Source organism: Sarcophilus harrisii, chromosome 6 (assembly GCF_902635505.1).
Source record: "Sarcophilus harrisii chromosome 6, mSarHar1.11, whole genome shotgun sequence".
Lineage (NCBI taxonomy): Eukaryota > Metazoa > Chordata > Mammalia > Dasyuromorphia > Dasyuridae > Sarcophilus > Sarcophilus harrisii.
This window is the reverse complement of record NC_045431.1, coordinates 58,089,972-58,106,815: the sequence shown is the minus strand read 5'-3', so window position 1 is coordinate 58,106,815 and position 16,844 is coordinate 58,089,972.

Here is a 16,844-nt window from a genome sequence, read left to right as displayed (position 1 = left end):
CAAATGTTTGGTGTGGAGATTCATGGGATATTACTGTAGGCTGGATCTGGAAAAGATAAGGTAATCTCATTAGAATCCAGGATGAAACCAGGGGATAGAGCCCAAGTTTCCTATGAAGAAGTGCATAAAGACAGTACAAATGCCATGCTTTGGGAGTAGTAAAGAGGATATTTTCCAGGTAAAATAAGGTTACAATTTACTTATCAGAGGATAAGTTTTTTTTTTTCTTTTTCTTTTTTTGAGAAGTCAAATTCAGAGTTCATCAATATTGTATACTATGTGAAAAAAATGTCCTCAAATCTCATATTGCCTGATAATTCAGAATATGGTTTGGAGTTCTCCTCTGATTGGTGGTCATCTTTTACTTTATTGTACATTATAGTAGCTGCAGAAAAGAATACAAGATTTTTGATAATCTCTCATGTTATGTAATAAATATTTTAAAGAGAATAAAAGCTCATGCTATGATTTCAAAAATTAATTTTTTCTTAATGGGAAGAGAATGAAAAACATTAAACATAGCTTTAAATATTTTAATAGGAAAATATAATCTCATGGTTTTCATATAGACCATTGACATTAATATGGAATTCAATAATGGTACAATAGTTTCTAGGAATTGAAAATGCCCTGTATCTAAACTTCTAAAAACTTTCCTTTAGGACTTCTAAGATAATAGTTTGAATTTTCCTAAGACTACTGAAATATTTTTCTTTTTTTCTGAAATTATTATAGTTAAAATTAATCTAAAGTTTGAATTTTGAAATCTTTGATCTTCAAATTTTAATTTTTGATGACTTTCCTCTTTATTTTAATCATCTGTCCCCTCTGGGTAGATAAGTAAATCTCTCTTTGCCTTTCTTAATCCAATAAATAACCTCATATCTTTGGCTACATCATTTCTATATTGTCTGTCTCAATCCCTTATATCAGTTTAATCCCAGATAGTTTAGTAATGTCTCTACCCTCATCAGTTGCCATTTACCTGTTCTGCCATTGAACTTTAGGTATCCTCTCATAAGTCATTCAAAACTTTTTGTAAGGGACTGATCTGATAATTGATCTGATAAGCTAATCCATGATAATGTACTAATCAAAGATTAGGTGACATATGAACTGTATGTAACCAATAAAGGACAACCACAAATTCTCTTTTTATCTACAATTCTCATACTTAAAAACACATAGAACTCATCCCTTTTTCTTTCCCTCCTTCTTTCTTTCCCTCTTTCTTTCCCTTTATCTTTCTTTTTTTCTTTTCTTCTTATCTTTCCTCTTTCTGTCTCTTTCTTTTATATTTTCTCTGTTTTTCTTTACTTTGCTTTTAAAAGCATATTAATGTCCCAAGATTTTTAGATTTTAAGCTGTAGAGGAGGGGGGAAGTTTACTATGACATGCTAGTTGTAAAGATTTTGTGGGATAGGTAGTCTTGATCATCCTTCATAAGTTACCATTTTTAACATGATATTGCTTACCTACACTTACCACAAGGTTTGTGCTCTTATTATTGTTGTTTTTTCTATTCTTTTCTCTTAGTGCTTGATCATTCTTTTTTGATCATGTCTTTTTTCAGTCCTTCAGAATCACTGGAAGAAAGCATATTAGTATTCCAATTATCATCATCATCATCATCATCATCATCATCATCATCATCATCTAGCCTTTATCAAGAGAGAATATACAGAGATCACTGAAACTCATTTCAATAGAAATTTCAGCTTACGTACCTTCTATTTAATTGTAGGCCAGTTCACTGGATATCTGTAATGTTTATCTGAATCACATAAGGGAAAAAAAAAACAAGGGAAGAATGACTTCAAATTGCACAAGTTGTGACACACAGACAAGCCAATAAGATGATCCATGACAGAGCCCCAAAGAAGAATCATTTTACCTTGGAAAAGTGCAAAACTATGAATGCCTTGGAGAGTAAAAACCAAGAAATAAGAAGACAGAAACTAAATGTCATTTTTGTAGAGGGTTTAAGACACCAGGACCATAGAGGAACCCTCCACAATCTGTGGTTTTAGTAGTTTCTTATTATCATAACTGTCATTCTTGCTTATTAAGTCTGAAGTGTTTTAACCTTTTTGTACATAACTAAAGGATTACAAATGTTATCAGCAACATCTAAATACATGCCTAAAAGAAAACTCCAGATGTTCTCCTTAAGATATAGCTTTTGTACATCAACATATACATTTACTTAATATCATATTTCATATGATATTTAAAATTAAGAAATTTGATTTCAAAGAATTTGAAGCAGGATTAGAATAATAGCTTACACTTATAAGGTATAAAATCTTCATCCTAATTTATCTTTATTATCTTCTTATAACCTTCCAGAAATTGTGAGTGTCAATTGTAGCAACAGGTCTTATTCATGCCATTTTACAAAAATGGAAAAGGAAAGTACAAAGAAAAGGAAAGGAAAGGAAAGGAGCATTTATATAGAATGTACTGTGTGTACATTATGTCAAACATTTATGTCAAGTATTTTACAAATACTTCTCATTTAATCCTCATAAAAGGTAGATGGTATTGTTATACTCATTTTGCAAATGAGAAAACTGAATCAGAATTTAAATAACAATACCAGGTAAATAAATTACCAGGTTGTCAGAGTTAGTCTCTGAGTTTGAATCTGAATGCAGTATTGATGGCATCAGGCCTAATACCATATCCACTGTATCACCTAGTTACCTAGTTGCCAGTATGTTGAGGCTCAATTGCTATGATCACATAACCTATCAAGTATCAAAGAGAGGATTTGATTTTATACCATCTTTACTCCAAGTCTAGCACTCTTTATATCTCTTCATAATAACACAGCATCACATTTGGATAAAAACCTTTTGAATCTCTTAGTTGTTATTACCTTTCTGTGTGATTTGGGTAAACTGATTAAGCTTTTGAATTTGTAATGTTCTTACTTGCACTGTCATACAAAAATAAAGTCACGATGAAATAGGGAAGTCATATGTGCATGTTCATGTACATTTACATATATGCACATATATGTAATTACATGCAGCTCTCTGTTGGATATACAAATGTGCAATTCATTGCATATACACAATATAATAAATGTGTATATCGGTGCATACCTCTGTGTATATGCATTCATAAGTCAATATATATTTTATATTATATTTTACAGATATATATTTAACATCATATTTCATGAGACTGATTTTTTGCCATTGATATATGCTATACATATTTCTATGAAGCTAAAATCATCAAGGGATTGTTTTTTTTCATTAGTGCTACTACTGGGCTTATGCCCCAAAGAGATACTAAAGAAGGGAAAGGGACCTGTATGTGCCAAAATGTTTGTGGCAGCCCTGTTTGTAGTGGCTAGAAACTGGAAAATGAATGGATGCCCATCAATTGGAGAATGGTTGGGTAAACTGTGGTATATGAATGTTATGGAATATTATTGTTCTGTAAGAAATGAGCAGCAGGATGAATACAGAGAGGCTTGGAGAGACTTACATGAACTGATGCTAAGTGAAATGAGAAGAACCAGGAGATCATTATATACTTCAACAACGATACTGTATGAAGATGTATTCTGATGGAAGTGGATTTCTTTGACAAAGAGACCTAACTCAGTTTCAATTGATCAATGATAGACAGAAGCAGCTACACCCAATGAAAGAACACTGGGAAATGAATGTAAACTGTTTGCAATTTTGTTTTTCTTCCCATGTTATTTTTACCTTCTGAATCCAATTCTCCCTGTGCAATAAGAGAACTGTTTGGTTCTGCTCACATATATTGTATCTAGGATATACTGTGACATATTTAACATATATAGGGCTTCTTGCCATCTAGGGGAGGGGGTAGAGGGAAAGAGGAGAAAAATCATAATACAAGTGAATGCAAGGGAAAATGTTGTAAAAAGTTACCCTGGCATGGGTTCTGTCAATGAAAGGTTATAATAAAAAAATAAAATAAGGTTTTACTTTTTAAGGAGAAAAAAAAGATATTAACCAAAATCACAAGAAGTCATAGGATTTTAAACTTTAAGCTGAATGTTGTTTCTCAGTTGTACTCGGCTATTCAAAACAATAAAATTTTAAAATGTTCTTTAAATGTGTCAGGAACTTTGAAATGATCTAAAAAATCATTACAAAAATGAAGGATTCCACAGAGTTATGTTTCTTTGAAAAGCTTTGCTTTGTGCAAGATGATTTCACCTTAAAATATTGCTTTTATAGACAAAACCCACAGAGAGAAAAGATATTATGTGAGGACTAAGATGAGAAAATGAAGGAAAATAATTTTGTTATATTGAAGGTTCCTGATTTACTGAATATATAAAACATCTTAAAATTTGTGTATCCCAAGAACAAAAAATTTTGATAATTGTTGATATTAGCAATTGTCTCTTTTAATTTAAGTTCAGCAGTAATCAAGAAAATTCCCATAGTCAGCACTAAAAGCCAATGGAATGAAATGCTTCATTCCAAGAATTGCATAAGGAAATGCTCTATTGCATATAAAACCATGAGATGCCATATATGAATTCATATTCATTTCTCAATCAGAATTTATAGGAAGTGATAGGGGAGATTGATGCTCATACACAATAAGAATTATTAGCTTAAATATAATTTCATTGCTTAAGGATCAGAGTCACTATTTTCATAAAAAGGAATAAAAGCAGGGTTACTTACTCTTTTTTAATGAGAAAAGTGTTTCTGGGATCAAAAGTTGCTATGTGGTCATGTATAATTCAAATGGTTTTAAAAAGACAATTCTATGCTTCATATCAATACAAAATTCTTTTGGAAAAGTGATAAAGGAGGAGCTCCTTCTGTTTTTGACAGGAAAGCTAAAATGAGATAATATAATGCAACAGCAAAAAGTATCCAAACCCTCTCAAAACAAACAAACAAAACTCTGAAATGTTTATATATGCCTTTGAAATGCACAAAACATGAAACTTCTTGAGAGAAAATAGCATTATATGTATCACTGTGACACTTTTGCCAGTGTTTCCATTATCAAGCATCCCTTTGCACAGGTTTGTTATTCAAACATGTAAAACTTGCTTCCAGTGAAAAAATTTGCAGATATCTTCTCAGATCAGTAATTATTTTATTAGTATTCCTGTCAATTTTTATGAATAAAGATTTCAAAAGACAGTTAATGCTAAAAAAAAGTCCCACTATATCTCTTCTTTATAACATCTATATTTTCTTTTTCATTATTCATTGTTAAAAATCTTGTAGATAATTTGTTTTCTTGCATTACAAATGTTTATAGGTTGCTATCAGCCCTTGTCCTCAGGGAGTTCATATTTTATTATGGAAATGACATACACACACACTTCAAGATAATGTTGGAAACTAAGCATTAGTTTTTGAGGTTTAGAAAAGGTATTTTGAAGGAAAATGCACTTGAACTGAATTTTTAAGTAAACGGGATTCTGAAAGTTAGAAGTAAGAAAGGGATTTCTAGTATAGGGAAGTTTACAAAGGAATAGAGATAGGAAATGGAGTGCAGGTTAGGTAAGAAAGAAATGGAGCAAAGCATCTTTTTAACCTAGTCTAACACACACACACACACACACACACACACACACAAACACAAACACATACACACAAAAGGAAACAATCTGGGTGGGCAAGACCCTCTGGGTTTCTGTCCAACACAGCAACAATTTGTATTTAATTAACTACGGGGCAATCAGGATATAAAGATCAATTGACTTGGTTGAGTCTGAGACCTTGGTTGCCCAAAGAGCCAGAGTGATTTGGGTTTAAGATACTGCTCTTCAGAAAAAAGACTAGCCCATGAACTCTAAAGGATAAAAAAGGAGGGAGGGAGGAAACGAAGGACGGAAGAAAGGAAGGGAGGAAAAAAGGAAGGAAGGAAGGAAGGAAGGAAGGAAGGAAGGAAGGAAGGAAGGAAGGAAGGGGAAGGGGGAGAGAGGAAGGATGGAAGTTGTGTTGTAAGGCAGCTCCAACTCAGAGAAGAAGCTGTTGTTTATCCTTCCTTCTCAAATGCTGTACATTCAAGTAAAAGAATTTGAGTGAGGAAAGACAGTATAAGATTATGTAGGGGAGAAATATGTAATATACCTGAAAAGGAAGGCTGCAGTCAAATTGGGAAAGGTCTTAAATGCTGAATTCAGGACATTGTATTTCCTCTCAAATTATAACAAAGTGATGATCTGAAAATTATTGACTATCATTTTCTCAGAAACCATTTGCTGAGATGAACAAGAACTCATTGCTCTCATTCTGGAATGAACTTCCTATGTAAAGGGAAGGAAATTCACTTAACTACAACTCTTTTATATAGTCAACATTTATATTTGTTTCTCATTAATTCTAAGTACACTTCACCAGCCTAAGACAACTGATGATCAAATAATATATTTTAAATGCTCAGGAATCATACTTCAATATCAAATATTTCCGAAGTCCCATACATTCCCCCTCTCTAATACTTCTTAAATTCTTCATGTCTTTTTCTTTCCTATTGCCAACATGCCCTTATAGGACATCATGATCACATTCAATAGTATTACAATAGCTTTTAAAAAATATACCATTGCATAATATACTATGCTTATTGCATGGTCTTTCATTTGAAAATTTAAAATGTCAAATTAATGCTGTCTTAATTGAGCAGAAACAAATCACAGAAAAGTCATAATTAGTCATGGTGATAAGTCCTGACTATCCTAATCCTAGAACTTAAAATGCCTGATCATTCTTCAGACAAAAATATTACTGTTTTATAAATTAAAGAATGATTACTTAAATTTTATGATCAAAATGATCTGCATTTAATAATTGTAATTGTTTTCAGTTTTTCTAGTTTCAAAGATTAATTTTTAATTAATATTGTTAAATAAATCATTAATACCATTACTATGAAGATAGTAAAAGCAGGAAAAAAAATAAAATAAACTTCACACTTGTAGCCGCAAATATCCAGGATTCAAATCCTGATTTCTTCCACATGAATGTTATAAAACCATGAGCAATTAATTAAACTTCTTCCTAAAATTTTACATTTTTTTTTTTTAGGTAAAGTGTTTTTTTTTCTTTTTATATTACACACTGTTATAGATTATTCCCACTTTATAAGAGATCACTTGCAACAACAACAACAAACAATTAAACAAAATTAAAAATTGTGACCACATCTAAAAATACATATAAATATCTGTATGGGTTGTATTATGTATATTTGTGTATTTATGCATATCTGTATATATGTTTGCATTTATATATATAATATAAATGAATATGTGTATATATAATGTGTATGTATATGTGTATATGTATGCAAAATTCTTCATCCTGAAACCACATTTTTTAAAAAAAAATTCATGACATCCTCTGGAATAATAATTTTCATTATATTGATCATAGTTCTGAAAGCTTTCAAAATCATCAGTTTTTCCAGTTTTCTTATGGCATATATTATTCTCCTGGTATTGTTTCTTTCATTCTTCATCATATTAAAAAAAAAAAAAAACATTATTTGTGACCTTTTTTTTAATTTTTGAGTTTCAAAATCTCTCCCTCAAAGCTTACCCTACCCACTGAGAATGCAACTAATATGATATAAATTATACATGTAAAATTATGCAAAACATTTTTGTATTAGCTGTATTCACCCCCAAAGCAAGAAAAACAACCTTAAAAATTAAACATAAATATGAACTTCAAGTAACTTCATTCTCTTTGGAGGTAGATAGCATTTTATATCATTCTTTTTTTTAGAATTATATTGGATGAAAGTACCTAAACCCTTTCCTAGTTGATCATCAATAGAATTTGATTGTTATTTTGCATATTGATATCCTGTTTCTGCTTACTTTACATCAGAGCATATGATCCTCCCCTTTTTAAAAACTTTATTTCTTATGATATAATTAACTCTATCAAAATGATAAACATCTTGTTCAGCTATTCCCCAATTGGTAGACATTACCCTAAATTTCCAGTTCTTTGTCACTATGAAAGTAGCTATTATAATTACATATAAATACACACACACACACACACACACACACATATATATATATATATATATATATATATATATATGCCTCCCCCCTCTCTTCTTGAATCACTTTGTGATTCAATTCTTGTAGTATTATTGCAGATTCAAAGATTAGCATTTTAGGAACATAGTTCCATATTGTTTTTTTGAATGTTTGGATCAGCTCACAGTCCCATAAGTTTATTAGTGTATCTATTTTGTTTCATCCCTTTCACTATAAGTCAAATTTAATAGGAATAGACTTGATAGACATCAGATTTGATTTAATTTGTCTTTCTCTAATCAATACCGATTAAAATATTGTTTTTCATAAAAAATAAGCATAATTTGGATTTTATTTTCAGAAAACTGTCTGTTCACAATATTTGACCAGAAATTAATACAAATTGGGTAATAAATCTTTTTTTTAATTGATTCGGTTCAACAGTATATTTTCTTTTTTATTAAAGCTTTTTTATTTTCAAAACAAACGGACAGATAATTTTTCAGCATTGACCCTTGTATAGCCTTGTGTTCCAAATTTCTCCCTCCTTTCCCTCAACCCCTCCCCTAGATGGCAAGCAATCCAATATATGCTATACAAATTAAAATATATGTTAAATCCTATATATATATATATATATACATATATATATATATACAATCATCTTGCTGCATAAGAAAAATCTGATCAAAAAGGAAAGAAAATAAGTAAGAAAACAAAATGCAAGTGAACAACAACAAAAAGAGTGAGAATGTCATGCTGTGATCCACACTCAGTTCCCGCAGTCCTCCGATGTAGATGGCTCTCTTCATCACAAAATCATTGGAACTTGCATCAATCACATCATTTTTGGAAGGAGTCACATCCATCAGAATGTAATATTGCTGTTGTTGTGTACAATGATCTCTTGATTCTACTCACTTCACTGTGAATCAGTTCTTGTGAGTCTCCTCAAGCCTCTCTAAATTCATCCTGCTGATCATTTCTTATAGAAGAAGAATATTCCATAACATTCATATACCGTAACTTATTCAGCCATTCTCCAACTGATGGGCGTCCACTCAGTTTCCACTTTCTTTCCACTACAAAAAGCTGCTACAAACATTTTTGCTCATATAGGTCCCTCTCCCTCTTTTAAGATCTCTTTGGGATTTAAGCCCAGTGGTCACACTGCTGGATCAAAAGGTATGCCCAGTTTGATAAATCATTGAGCATAGTTCCAAATTGCTCTTCAGAATGGCTGGATCCATTTATAATGACACCAACAATGTATCAACGTCCTAGTTTTCCCACATCCCTCCAACATTGATTATTATCTTTTCTGTCATTTTAGCCAATCTGACAGGTGTGTAGTGTTATCTCAAAGTTATCATAATTTGCATTTCTCTGATCAATAGTTATTTAGAGCACCTTTTCATATGACTAAAATGGTTTCAATTTCTTCATTTAAAAATTGTTCATATTCTTTTACTATTTATCAATTGGAAAATGGCTTGATTTCTTATGATTTTGAGTCCATTTTCTACATATTTTAGAAATGAGGCCTTAGCAAAACCTATAAATGTAAAATTGTTTTTTTCCCAATTTATTGCTTCCCTTCTAATATTCACATTAGTTTTGTTTGAGTAATTTTTTAACTTAATATAATCAAAATTATCTATTTTGTGTTCAATTATGAGTTCCAGTTCTTTTCTGGTCTCAGATTCCTTCTTTTTCCAAGATCTGAGAGGAAAATTATCCTATTTTCTTCTAATTTGCTTATAACATCAATCTTTATGTCTAAATCATGAACCCATTTCAAATTTATATTGGTATAGGGTATTAGGTGTGGGTCAATGCCTAGTTTCTGCCATACTGGTTTCCAATTTTGCCTGCAGTTTTTATCAAATAGTGAGTTCTTATCCCCAAAGCTGGGATCTTTGGTTTGTAAAACACTAGATTGACATAGTTATTGAATATTTTGTCCTGTGACCCTAACCTATTCCAATGATCAACTACTCTATTTCTTAGCTAGTTCCAAATGTTTTTGATGACTACTGCTTTATAATATAGTATTAGGTTTGGCACAGCTAGGCTGCCTTCATTAGCTTTTATTCCCCATTAGTTCCCATGTAATTCTTGACTTTTTGTTCTTGCAGATGTATTTTGTTATTATTTTTTCTAGATTTGTAGAATAATTTTTGGGAGTTTTATTGGTATGGCAATAAATAAGCAGACTGATTTGTGTAGTATTGTCATTTTTATTGTATTTACTCTGCCTTCTCATGAGCCCTTGATGTATTTTCTCCTTATTCAACCTGACTTTATTTAGAAAGTGTGGAAAGTGTGTTCATATAATTCCTGACTTTCCTTTGGCAGATAGATTCCCAGATATTTTATACTGTCAACAACTCTTTTGATTGGAATTTTTCTATCTTTTGTTGCTGGTTTTTGTTGCTAATGTATAATAATGCTCATGATTTATGTTGATTTATTTTTTTATTCTACAACTTTGCTAAAAATGTGACTTGTTTCCAGTAGTTCTTTAGTTGATTCTCTAGAGTTCTCTAAGAATACCATCATATCATCTGCAAAGAGGGATAATCTGGTTTCCTCATGACCTACTCTAATTCTCTTAATCTCTTTTTCTTCCCTTATTGCAAAAGCTATCATTTCTAATGCAATATTGAATAGAAATGGTAATAGTGGACTGTCTTGTTTCACTCCTGATCTTATAAATTACATATGTTGCTTTCTTGTGGCTTTAAATGGTTTATGCTGATTATTTTAAAGAAAAGTCCATTTATTCCTATACTCTCCAGAATGGGTGTTGGATTCTATCAAATGCTTTTTCTGCATCTATTGAGATAATCATATGATTTTTGTTAGTTTGGTTATTGATATAATCAATTATGCTAATAGTTTTCCTAATACTGAACCAGTCCTGCATTCCTGGTATAAATCCTACTTGGTCACAGTGTATTATCATTGGGATGATTTTCTGTAATCTCTTTGCTAATAGTTAAATAATTCAATATTTTTGCATCAATATTCATTAGAGAAATTGGTCTATAATTTTATTTCTTTGTTTTTACCCCACCTGGTTTAGGTATCACTAATATATGTGTCCCAAAAGGAATTATTTCCCTATTTTTCCAAATAGATTATATAGTATTGGAATTAATTGCCCTTTTAGAGCCCTTCCCTCTTTTTTGCAACTTTCCCCTACTACTTCTGTTTTCCCTTCTAATTCACTTCTCCTTTCTTTTTCCCTTACCCCTCCCACTTTGCTATAAAGTGAGACAAGTTTCTCTATAAAACCATTTTTTCTGATATTCTCTTTTAGCCAAATCTGATGAGATTAAGATTTGATTCACACAGTGCTTATCACCCTCCCTCATTTTTTTTTTCGTTCAATTACAAAAGGTCTTATTTGCCTTTTTGCGAGATTTAATTTCCCTTATTTTACCTCCTTTTTCCTCTTTTTCTAGTACAAATTCCTTTCTACTTCTAGTCTCTTTTTCATATTATCATAAGAAAATCAAATTATGCCTGCACCCTATAAGTATACCTATGAGAGAAATACGGATCTCAAGAATTCTTTCCTTTTTACCTTTTTATGCTTCTCTTGAATTCTGTGCTTGGAGATCAGATTTTTTGTTCATCTTTGGTCTTTTCATCTGAAATAGATGAAATTCACCTATATCATTGAATGTCCATCTTTTCCCTGAAAGATAATGCTCATTTTAACTGGATAGCTTATTCTTGGCTGCAAACCTGGTTCTTTTGCCTTTTGGAATATCAGGTTCCAGGCCCATCAGTCCTTTAAGGTGGAATCTGTGAAGTCCTGGGAAATCCTGATTGTTTGATCCTAGACATTTAAATTGTTTATTTCTGGCTACTTGAAATATTTTTTCCTTGGTGCAATAGTTCTAAAATTTAGCTACAATATTCCTTGGAGTTTTCATTTTGGGGTTTCTTTCAGGTGGTGATCAGTAAATTCTTTCAGGGGCTATATTAACCTTCTGATTCTAGGATATCATGGCAGTTTTTCCTTTATGATTCACTGTATGATCATGTCTAGATTTTTTTTTTCATCATAGTTTACAGAAAGTCCAATAATCCTTAGATTTTTTTCTCCTAGATCTATTTTTCAGCTCAGTTGTTTTTCCTTGGAAGTATTTCATATTTTCTTCTATGTTTACATTGATTTTTTTATTGATTCTTGAAGTCATATTGAGTCATTCACTTCAATTTGTTCAATTCTAATTCTTAGTGTATTATTTTTTTCAATTGCCTTTTTTAGCTCCATTTGTATCTGACCAAATAAATTGATATGTTCATAGCATTTTTTTCCATTTCATACATTCTATTTTTCAATGAGTTGGTATTTTTTTCATATTTATTTTGTAAGGATTTATACACTTTCCCCATTTCATCATTTTTTTAAAAGTTTTCTTCAGATAATTTCTGTTTTCTTCCATAGCCTCTTGCAAAGATCTCATTCCCTTTCCCCATTTTTCTTCTAATTATCTTTTAAGATAATTTTTGAAATCTTACAAGAAAGCCTTTTGAAATGGGGCCTAGCTCAGATATTCCTTTGGGGCTTCATTGAGATTTCATTTAACTTTAGGAATCCCAGGGTTTTTGGTCTACTCTCTTTCTCCAATATAAGTTGTGTATGGTCAGAATTATTTTTCCTTTTTTGTTCATTTTTTAAGGGTTGAGATCTGTTCTTAAGACAAAGGATCTACAACTGCTTTAGTTTGCCCTGGGTCCAGTGTTACTTCCTGAATTCAGTTGTTGAGTAATTAAGGTGAGATGCTAGTTCTTCCAGGACTCAGTGGCTTACAATTTGCCTTTTCTGTTCATTTTTGAGTGTTTTACAACAAATTTGCTAAGACCTGCCTGCAACCAGGACAGAGTAGCATGAGAGCCATATAGAAGATTCCTCAGTGGACTCTGCAACACTTTAGGCTTCCTGTCCCGGCTCCTTGCCCCAGTGCTTCTTGTGTCTGAGCTCAGCAGACTGTCTCTCTGCCCTTTTGAAAGAGACCTGTTGTGAAGTTCTTCCAATGTATCTTCTTTTGGGAATATATTGTACTCCAGATATTTGTGTTTTTTGTCACTCCAAATCCAGTTCAGAGGCTTAATCTACTGTTGGTCTGAGAGAAGTTCAGAGGAGGTCACAGAAAGTCCTGTCTGCTCTCTGCCTCCTTGATTCTGCCTTCTCCACAATATATTTTCAAGAAATGAGACCTTTGTAGGATAAACATACTGTAACTTTTATTACTTCATTGTCAATAATACATTTTGAGAAAGTATAGCTGTCCTGGTTCTTTTTAATTTAGGTCTATTTTTGCTTTTGCTTTGTCTGAAATCAAGACTGTAACCCCTACCTTTATATCTATCTATATCTATATCTATATCTATATTTATATATAGATAGGTATATTTCTCCATATAATTTATAGTGTGTATGTATATATACATACAGACACATATGTATATATGTGTGTATATAGATAAATAGGTTAATTTCTATTCAAACCAATTCTAGAGTGACTTTTAAGTGTTATCTGTTACCACTCCCATTTTTTTCTCCATTGTAAAAGTTCTTCCTTTTGTGCCTGTCTTATGTGAGAAAAATTATTCAATTCTACCTCTTCCTTCTCCCAGGGCATCCCTCCCTCACCTTTCTTTCTTTCTTTTTTTTTCTTTTGAGATCACCCAATATAATAAAGTCATTATCTTGCCTGCTGTCTATATAGATTTATTCTGACTGTTCTAATACAGATAAAGTTTTTAGGAGATACTTTACATATAGGAATGTAAATAGTTTAGCTTTATTGAGTACCTAATGATTTCTCTTCTATGTTTCTCTTTTTATGCTTCTCTTGGGTTTTTGTCTGAATTCCAAATTTTCTGTTCAGTCCTCATCTTTTCATCAGCAATAACTAATTCATTAAATTGCCATTTTTCCTTGAAGGATCATACCTAGTTTTTTGTGGGGTAGGTTTATACTTTACTGTAATCCTAGCTCTTCTGCTTTCCAAAATATTGCAATCCATGCCTTTTGCTCTTCATGTGAAAGCTGCTAAATCTTGTGGAATTTTGAATGTGCCTCAATAGTATTTGAATTATTTCTGCCTGGTTCCTTGCTATAAAACTTAACATTTCTTTTATTAAAAAATAGATTAATCTTTAGTTAATTTGACTCTACAAAGGAAAGATCAAATTGTTAGTATCAAAAAATAAACACATTCCACCAATGAAGAAGAAATTAAAGGAATAATTAGGAGCTATTTTGCCCAACTGTATACCAACAAATGTAATGATTTATGTGAAATGGATAAATATTTACAAAAATATGGATTATCCATGTTAAAATAGGAGGAAATGAATTACTTTTAAAAGTCACAATTTAGAAAAAAAGTTTGAACAAACTCTTTTTTGTATTTTTATTTTTTTTGTTGTTGTTTCTATTTTTTATTTTTTTTAATTTTATTTTTTATTATAATAACTTTTTATTGACAGAACCCATGCCAGGATAATTTTTTTACATTATCCCTTGCACTCACTTCTGTTCCAATTTTTCCCCTCCTCCCTCCACCCCTTCCCCTAGATGGCAAGCAGTCCTATATATTTTGAATATGTCGCAGTATATCCTAGATACAATATATGTGTGCAGAACCAAACATTTCTCTTATTGCACAGGAAGAATTGGATTCAGAAGGTAAAAATAACCTGGGAAGAAAGACAAAAATGCAAACAGTTTACATTCATTTCCCAGTGTTGAACAAACTCTTAATCAATTTTCTAAAACAAAAATTACCAGGACTGGATGCATTTACATATAAATTCTACCAACCAATTAAAGAATAATTAATTCCCATACTATAAAAACTGTTTGAAAAAAAGGGAAAGAAGGACTCCTAAAAAATTCCCTTTAGGACACAGATATGGTGCTGATACCTAAACCAGGTAGGGTCAAAACAGAGAAATGAAATAATAGACCAATCTCCCAATGAACATTGATGAAAGAATTTTAAATAAAATACTACAAAGAAATTACAACAACTTATCAGCAGGGTAATATACTATGAGGTTTATACCAGGAATGCAGGTATGGTTTAATATTAGGAAAACTATTACCATAATTGACTAAATCAATAATCAAACTAACAAGTCATATGATTATCTCAATAAATGCAGGGAAAAAAAAAAAAACATTTGAAAAACTCCACCCATTCCTATTAAAAACATGAGAGCACAGGAATTAATGGAGTTTTCCTTAAAATGATCAGCTGTATCTATTTTAAAATATTAGCAAGTATCATATGTAATGAGGATAGCCTAGAACCATTCTGAAAAAGATCAGGGATGAAATAAGGTTGCCCGCTATCGCCATTATTTTTCATTATTATATGAGAAATATTAGTTTTAGCAATAAAAAGGAGTAATTAAAGAAATTAGGGTAGGTAGTGAGGAAAGCAAATTATGACTTTGCAGTGTTATGATGATATACTTAGAGAATCCTAAAGAATTAACTAAAAATATACTACAAATATTTCAAATATTTAGCAAAATTGCAGGATACAAAATAAATCCACATAAATCATCATCATTTTAATGTTATCAACAAAGTCCAGTAGCAAGAGATACAAAGATAGATTCCATTTCAAATAACTGTGGATAGTATAAAATATTTGAGAGTTTACATGGCAAGACAAAATCAGGAACTATATGAACATAATTACAAAGCATTTTCTATATAAATAAAGCCAGATCTAATCAATAGGAAAATATCAATTACTCATGGGTGAATTGAGCTAATATATTAAAAATGACAGTTCTAACTAAAGTAATCTATTTAGTGCTAATCAAACTCCCAATAAATTATTTTATAGAGCTAGAAAAAATAATAACAAAGTTCATTTGAAGGAGCAAAAAGTAAAGAATTTCAAGAGAATTAATGAAAAAAAATGTAAATGTAAATGACCTAGTTGTATCAGACCTAAAACTATACTATAAAACAGTAATCATCAAAATCATTTGCCACTGGTTAAGAAATAGCATAGCAGATACATGGAATAGATAAGATTCACAAGATACAAAATTCAATGACTATAGCAATCTTTGTTTCATAAATCCAAAGACTGCAACATCTGGGATAAGAACTCACTATCAGACAAAATTGCTGGGAAAGTTGGAAATTAGTATGGCAGAAACTAGGCACTGACTCACACCTAACTCCATATACCAAGATATGAATAAAATGGGTTCATGACTTAAGGGAAAAACAAAAAAAAACAGTGATACTAAATCTGTGTTTCCCTTCATCCTAACTACACTTATTATTTAATTTTGTTCTCTTTTTCCATGCTCTCCTTAGCAGTTTTTTTAAAACCTAGCCCACCCACTTCTTTATCTCCTATCACTTCTCCTTCTCTAAATAGTGTTTTTTCAATCCACCCCACTCACTACTTTATCTTCAATCACTCCTTATGCCCTTCTCTTATATTTTTCCCTAGTATTTCTGCCTTCAATTCTCTCCTGTCCCTCCCCTTTATTTTTTTTTTCTTTTCTTATTTTTATAGGCATTAGACAAATTTCTATATCCATCTAAATGACTGTTATTCCCTCTCAGAATCCATCAGCAAAAGATAGAAAAAAAAACTGCATCTAAATTAATGGTAGAGGCCAAGATGACAGAGAAGGCACATGTGACTTTCTAAACTCCTTTCATGTCCTCAAGACCAACATTAAATTCAGCCCCAAAAATAGTACTTGATTTGTAAAACCCAAGAAGCTTAGAAGCACAACAATTTACCAGCTAAAG